The sequence below is a fragment of the Castor canadensis genome, chromosome 7 (assembly GCF_047511655.1).
Source record: "Castor canadensis chromosome 7, mCasCan1.hap1v2, whole genome shotgun sequence".
NCBI classification, from domain to species: Eukaryota; Metazoa; Chordata; class Mammalia; order Rodentia; family Castoridae; genus Castor; species Castor canadensis.
The window spans coordinates 55,951,247-55,959,671 of NC_133392.1; the positions used below are offsets into that span (position 1 = coordinate 55,951,247).

Here is an 8,425-nt window from a genome sequence, read left to right on the forward strand (position 1 = left end):
TTTTGGATTAATGAAATCATCATCTTAGGTTCTGTATAGCCATATCAGTAACTGTCATTTCTCTCCCACACTTCTCCATTCTTTTCATTGGTTTCCTTCCTGTCAGGCTTGATCCCTGTTCTACGTTTTTCATTAAGAAGCAGCTTTAAAAATTAAACTGGGTTATCTATTTCCAATCTACAATATTAAAAGAAAAATTACTAGTGACATGTATTAGAAGTGTGCTAGGGAAAAGCAAATCCTCCTACTTGAGCAGACTATAAGGGCATAACTGTAGTGGTGGAACGCTAACATACAGAGAAGTGCCAAGAAATCATCAGTCCCAAATTAATGAAAAACTCACAAGCTTTTGGGCATAACATGCCAGGAAGGCACAGTACACATAGGTTATTTCTGATTATCCAAAGTTTAAACTTCTTCTCTTCTATTTTGGGAAAATATATTTTTATTGTGGAAGTTAAAGAGGTTAAGTTCTTCTTGGTTTTACTCCACCGAAGATTATTTCTGGGCCACATGAGACAATGTTGGCATATCCCAATAAGTGCTTCCTGCTGGTCAGAGACTTAAAAACAATGGGGCTGCCATTAAATTACTCACTGTAACAATCTTCAAGTAATGACCACAGAATAAGATGGAATTATGAAAAATACTGTTGATGTAAATGTTCTTTCAATGTAAGTAGAGAACAAATAAATACAAAACAACTGAAACAGTGCATGATGTCAGAGAAAATTTTACAACAGGTTGAAAACTTAGGTGACTTCAACCTAGAGACATAGTACTTACTCCCCCATTAAAAGCATATGATTTCTTTTTAATGATGTTTAAGGTAGAATTTAACATATCCTCTTTGTGTTGAAAAGACACTTAGACCTGTGCTGTAGCTGTGGGGTGTTTCTAACTGTTAAGAAATCAAGCAATGGGATAAAAACATCAACTTGCTGAACAAAACCTTAATTTTTCTCTTATGAGTAAGTATATGTTAACCAGGAGAAGCAAAATAATTATAAGAATAGTGAGATAAATCCAAATTATAGCATTATTTATTGTGTTAAGGAATGATTTACACACATTTGGTATTTTAAAAGCTTTTGATGATTAAGAAAATTTACCATGCCAGAACGTCCAAGAAATACATCTCTGATTTTAACTTGAAATCTAGAGCAAAGCAAATTACTCCAGTCATTTTGTATTTTAATTATTCTAAATTTATAAATAGCTTTGAAACATTTAAGGAGACCTAATCAGCTTATCTATAGTTTAGTGCAATTGATTTATACAATTTATTTTAGCTCTTAGGAAGTTTTAGTTTGGTGATCAAACAATTTAAATAATTCAAAAGAAATTGAATACATTAAATTTACAAATTTATTTTAAAATGTTAATTGAGTTTAGTTAATTAAGTTTCAGAGTGAAGCAAACATTAATCAAAGCTTCCTTAAAAGCAGATATTAATATTCCCTGGATTTGGAAGTACAGCAATTTAATTTCCAAGTTAGAAGTTATACAAAAATATTAGACTAAAAATTTAACTCAAAATTGAGTGTCATTTTAAAATATGTGTCTCTTTTCTGCTCACAAAACTAACTTGTAGTATATCAGACAGAACACTTTGACCTCACTCACAACAGCCGTGATAGCAGTGAGCTCTTTATCCCAGCTGGTCTCAAATCAAGAGGCATCATTTTGCCTATTCAATCCTTTCCATAAGAAATCGAGTCAAACTCAGCAATTAGTGATTTTCCTAACAAAAAATAAGGAGGTCTGACTGTCCCACAATGTCAGCTTCTATCTGTCTGGAGTGCCTCACTTTGGTTTTAGTTTATACTGACCTTTCCCTCTAGCCATCCTGTCTGTCCCATCACCTTCCTGCCACATCCATGATGTTTCTGGGCCAAATGAGGCAATGCTGGCAGCTCTGATGTTAAAACTATTGCTTATTTATATTCTACAATGGATATTTTGCACTGATATTACGTGTTTCGCTCATAGCATAGATCACGAGAATGCTAATAATGTGATTCCTTAGAATATTTCATTTTATTTTGGTAACACATAGGAAGAAATTTGAATTAATCACCCTTCTCATTCCATGACAAATAATCATCACTCTATACAAGTTCCCTTCTTGATTTGGATTGTTAATTTGATTTTCTTTTATTCAGTCATTCTATTTTATCCCATTTTTCATTCTCATCCTGTCCCCTCCATCCTAGTTATAGACAACTCTACATAAGGTGCAGTGTTTTGCATTGTTTGCATATGCTATTACAAAATGCATATTGCAGTTATGAATGCATTGACTATGTATATATGCATATATACATGAAACGAGATGTAGTTATATGAGTATACACATGCATGCACACATAGATGCATAAATATGATGGTTCTTCATATCTGTGGGTTCCATATTCATAGATGCAATGAACCATAGATCAAAAATATTTTTCATATGACATCTGTATGTACTGAAGTATAGACTTTTTCTTGTCATTATTCCCTAAACAATACAGTATAACAACTATTTGCATAGGATTTTACTGTACCAGCTATTATAAGTAATCTAGAGATGGTTTAATAATACAGGATGCATAGAGTTTATATGCCACTACTACTATGTGTTAAATAAAAGACTTGATCATTCACAGATATTAGTGTCTGCTATGTAGTGTGGGTATATATACACATTTATTTATGTATTAATATAATATGTATTCATAGATGTGTATGACATGTTTCATAGTTTCTCACTAAGCCCTAAAATTTAAAGATCCAGCCATGTTGCTATGTGTTCTTATGTGTATAATTTTTGTTTCTGATTACTGCATAATATTCCAGCATGTTCATGCAGTGCATTTTGCCTGCCTCTTCTAGGATGGACATTGATGCTACCCCTGGTTGCCTTCCACTACAGATACTGCAGTAAGAACCTTCACACAAGTCCTCTATGAAACTTCTCTGAAATTTTCTTTGTGCTGTATATCTTGGAGCAGAACTTCTGGAACATGGAAATGTACATGATGTACTTCACTGTTCACTGAGTATATCAAAGTTCTGATGCCTCAGCCAGTCCCTATAACAGTGTAAATGCATGAGGGTTCCTATATTATTGAATATCTAGTAACATCCATAGTTATGCAGTTTTCTATTTTCTTCTATAGAAATAAGAACAAAATGATACCTTAGTCATTTAATTTGCATTTTACTGCTTATGAATATTACCTTGAAAATCACTTTGTTATCTTCAGGTTTTTGGGTTTGGTCTTTTAATAATTGTTTAAAAAGCTGTGAATGTTCTCTCTTATTCAGTCATTTACCTTTAAATTTAGTGTAGAGTTTTTTTAAAGCTGGTATCATTTTTGCATTTACTTACATGTGTATAGGGTGGTTTTAATTGAACAGAAACATTTTTATGCCATTAAATGACATTATATAATATTATATTACATTATCTTACAGGGCATATATGCTTTTTATCTTGAATGTTCAGTTAGTATTCCTTTTTTCCAAAATCTAGAGCATGTTTTTCATAATTTAAGAATGACACTAAATTACTGAACAAGTAGGGTATTTTCAATTGATTTTCTTTTATAGATATATAATTATTAGAATGGGGCTTTTTTGACTGTATGTTTTTAAAATTATATATATTTTTAAGAAATAAATTGTGAGAAACCCAATTGCTAAGTTGAGTAAGCTTTTCATTGTTCTTTTTGTCAAACCGTTGTCCTTTTTCCATGTCAGTGCATGTTTCTCTGTTTATCTCCAGCATCAAATTGTCACATAAAGTAGTTTGCTAATTTGATAGTCTGAAGCATCTATTTTAAATTTGAATTTTAATATTTGCTTTTTATAATTATCCATTTATATATTTTGAAAGTATTCTTGAAGGTTTAATTTTCTACTCATGTGTTTATATTGGCCTTTAATAAATATGGTCTTTTTAAGTGTTGGTTATATATTTGAAAAGGAAAAGACTAAAATTTAGTGACTTAAGGGATGATTTCTACTCATGTCTTTTTTCATAAAACATCTTGTATTCAAGCATTGACAAGGAGAAAATTCTGAAAACATATGATTGTAAAGTATATATTTAAAGAGCAATATTGACCAAATATTTTATCCTGATTTATGATTGGCCTATTCTGTGGCTTGGACATGAAGTATCCCCCCAAAGGCTTATGCATTGAGTGCTCAGTCCTCTGCCAGTGTCTTTATTGAGAGGTGACTGTATCAAGAGAGCACCAATTGCATCAATGGATTAATCCATTCATGAGTTTATATAGAATGGGGTATTAGGAAGTGGGGTCTGATTTGAGGACCTAGGTAACTGGGAGCAAACCTTTGAGGGGGATATATTGTCCTCGGTCACTTACCATCACTCACTTTCTCTCCTGTCTACCGTGAGGTGAGCCACTTTTCTCAAGACATGCTCTCCACCATGATGCTCTGCACCACCATGCATGGGCTTAGAAGCAACAGAGCCAAGTGACCACGGACTGAAACCTCCAAAACTGTGAGAAAAAATAAATTTCTCCTCCTTTAAGTTCTTTTCTCAGGTATTTTGTCACAGTGATGAAATTTCAGTGACTAACTCTGAAATTTGGAACCAAAAGTAGGGCATTGCTGTGACTATAGATGACAATCCTCAAAAGCCTTTAGAACTGGTTTGTGGTAGGATTGGAAAATTTGGAGAAGTAGGCTAGAAGAAGCTTCTAATGCTGTAAGCAGAGGTTAGTGAGTGATTTTGGCGGGAGCTCAGAAGACCAGAATCCCAACAAAAATAATGACAATAATAACTGTGCTTCTAAGGTTTCAGATAGGAATGAAGACTAGAGGCCATTTGTGTTACATTCTGGCAAAAACTTTATCTACATTTTATCCATGTCTTGAGAATTTGTGTAAGACTAATGGCTCTAGACTAATTTGGTAGAGGAAATTTTAAGACATCACAGTTTTCAGTCTGTGGCATGGATATTGCTGGCTGCTCTTAGTCAGTTTTACAGTGAGAATTGGGAGCAAAAAGCACAGCAGAATTTCAGGGGCCAAGAAAGAAGTCAGTTGAAAGTTTGGGACAAGGAAAGCATGATTGCTGAAGATATTTGTCCATTAAATAAAAGCCAAGTACTTTGAATGGACAATAAGAAAGATGCCTCAACATCTCAGTCTAGACTGCACTTATAGCAGGCTCAAGGGTTTAAACATTTAAACTTCTTTAAAAGACTTTGTTTTGATAAGAGGTTATCACAGTGCACCCTGCTAACACAAGGTCACATAGGGAAGAGTTTCCAACATTCAGCCAGGCATTCAGAAGCCATTGTAGCTATGATCCAAGTGATCTGGTTACAAGCTGAGTGGAGAGTGGACCTTTGTGTCACCCACATGAGGCTTGTTTTGCCAGCATATTGAATGCAAAAGTTGTGCGGTCATGGAGCTTTCCACACAGATTTCATAGGAATGTCTGAGTTGCCAGGCATTGTATGGCAAGGTCAGAATTCTCAGGGACAGTCCCTGGGAGGGACGTAAGTTTTTTTTGTCATTTTGTTTTTTCATAGGGATTCACAATTAAGAGTTGTTTTGAGTCTCAGGAGACTTTGGAATTAAACTTTAGAACAATGTTGTAGCTATTAAGACTATGGGGTTCCTAGAAATGGACTAAATGTGTTTTGCATGATGAGATGGACACTAGCCTTTGATGGCTAGAGGTAGAGTTTGTGGTTTGAATATGCAGCATCCTCCCAAAAGACTTAAGTGTTGAAGGCTTGGTTCCTGGCCAGTGGTGATCGTGGGAGGTGATTGGATCATGAGAGTGCTCTGGGGGTATGCCTTTGAATGGAATATCTTGTCCCTGGTCCCTTCTTGTGCTCTCTCTGCCTTCTGCCTTCCATGAGGTGAGTCACTTTGATCCTGACATGCTCCCAACCACGTTCATCTGCCTCGACATGATGGGCCCAAAACTAATGGAGCTAAGTGAGTATGGGCTAAAACTTACTTAACTGTCAGACAGAATAAATCCTTACTTTGTTATGCTGTTTCCTCAGGAATTTTGAAACAGTGTTGAAGAGTGTCTAACGTAGTCTATATGCTTCAATTCTACCACAGTACTCCAAAGGTATTTAAACACCTTTAACTCTAATATTATCTCCTTGCCTTTGTTGTACGAGATTCAAGTTTGATAATTGATCAGCTTTTAGGGAGTTTACTGACTGAATCTACAATATTGATGCTATACACAGCCTGAATATAGATATTTTCTCACAGTATAAAGAGTTTTCAAGTGTTTATAGAACATTAAAATACTAATTGGCACCCTTAAGTCCAAGTACTTTGAAAATTTTGAAAATACAGGGCAATTTAAATGTCATGTGTTTTCAGTTCAATTCAGTCTGAATTTTTGGTGTAGTGAAACTCAACCTCATTAAAGTAACTTAGTTATACTCTCTCTCTCTGTTCTATGGGTCAGATTTCTTCAAGTTTATTAAATAATACACAGATATGAGTAAACATATTTAAATGCTCTTAAAACATTGTACTAGTGCCAATATTTGATAAGTCCATTACTTGGCATTTTCTTTGTCATGTGATTATACTTAAAGCACTGTGGATAAACAGGAATAAAAATTAAAAATGGTAGAATCACATGCCATCATTGAAAAACATGAGTGGATTTTAAAGTGGATATAGAAATCAGACAATATGAAAACCATTTCCAACTTGGTTTCTGGACCTTCTGATTTCAGCTCCTTAGTTTGCTGTCAGGAAACTACTCCAACAAGCCACTGACATTGATGTCAATAAGGAAGCAGTACAATAAAAGAACTGATATTTCATCAGAAATACTCATGGATCAAAAAATCTGGTGAATATATTTAGATTTTCTTCTAAAAAAAGTGTATTATAATGCATGTAATTAATTAGGAGGCTTATTATGAAAGAATTTCAATTCCCTTTTGTGTTTTTTTCAAATAAATTGATGGTTTAAATATTACATAACTTTGCTGTCTAGATGTGTAGATTTAATTTAACTCTTCTCAAATAAATCTTATGGTTCTAAACAGTAACAGTTAGGTACTACTATGTTAATGATAGTTGCTTATTTCTTTTCATTTCTATTCTACAAATGAACAGTTAATTAGAAGCTGAGCTTAATTCAAAAAATTATTCTTATACACTATCTTTTAACAACAAGTACATCCAGTCATAATTATTTCAACCTGAGTAAATACTTGCTTAATGATTTTACTGTTCTTATTGTGGGTGTGTCCACATATGTTTTGTTTTTCTTTACTCATTAAGATTTCACAGATAAATATTTACACTAATTTGCCATTAAAAAAATAGAACTGTAGAATTCATCACATTAGTATTATTAGCTTTTAAAATAATGATAATTATGATGAGATAATAAGTAGAATGTGTTAATTACTTTATAGTTTAAAACATTTTTACATATAACTATCAATAAATTCTTTAAGCAACCATTATATTGAAAATGTGAAATATAATTATTTCAAGTGCCAGTAACAGAAATTAAACTCATATAAACCTAAAGGGGAAGTTATTCAGTCTCAGAAGGCCAAAATTCTCATGTTCTGAGAAGAAGAGGGTGGAACAGGTTCTGCTGGGATGCGGGGGTGGGTGTGTGTGTAAGGGATTCTAACAGAGGGGAGAACTTATTCATGTATACATCTATGGAATTTTCATAATTAAACCCACTTATATTATTAACATATGCTAATAAAAAATAGTAACTCCTCAAAAAAATCCACTTAGTAAGTTTCTTATGAGGTGTTAATGGTTTTAGTTTCCCCATATAGAAATGGGTGATTTATTATCTTATTTTTTTAATTTTCTTTTATTCCACACCCCACCCCCATCTCCAAGCAGAATCTGTTCTTGTTCTCCAATTTTGTTGAAGAAAAAACATAAAAGGTAATAAGAAAAACATGAGATAGGATATTTATACAGGGAGAGCCTTTGTGTTGTCTCCACACACATATGTATTATAACCCATCTTGGTTCATCTCTACCAGACCTCTTCACTACTTCCTATTCCCCTTCCCGTAGTGGCCTCTGCCAGTTTAAAATTACTGTATTTGTTCCTATACAGTGAGCACGTCAACCACATTCAAATTTTAGATTTCCTTCCGTTTCCCTATTCCTCCCATGCGTTCTCCCTTTAGTGTGTGACTCATGTCCCATGATATTACTGCATTTCTGGTAGGTCTATAATCTGCATAAGCAGGAGAACATGTGCTTTTGGGCCTTCTGAGCCTGGCTAACTTTCTCTCTCTCTCTCTCTCTCTCTCTCTCTCTCTCTCATTCATCACTGGTTAGCCATGGTTTCACAATGGGGGAATCCTTTCACTTTTGAGAGGTTCTACTCTTCTGTTCAATTTTCTGTGGGTTATTATGTTATCTA

At 33.9% G+C, this 8,425-nt stretch overlaps 1 long non-coding RNA gene across 1 annotated transcript; it reads left to right on the forward strand.

Annotated features, from left to right (window-relative positions):
* The first annotated feature begins 4,364 nt into the window (after window positions 1-4,364).
* On the forward strand, window positions 4,365-6,843 carry LOC141424625 (uncharacterized). Its single transcript, XR_012449498.1, has 3 exons — window positions 4,365-4,519; window positions 6,045-6,115; window positions 6,744-6,843. It is a non-coding gene; the product is annotated as an uncharacterized lncRNA (long non-coding RNA).
* The last annotated feature ends 1,582 nt before the right edge of the window (window positions 6,844-8,425 follow it).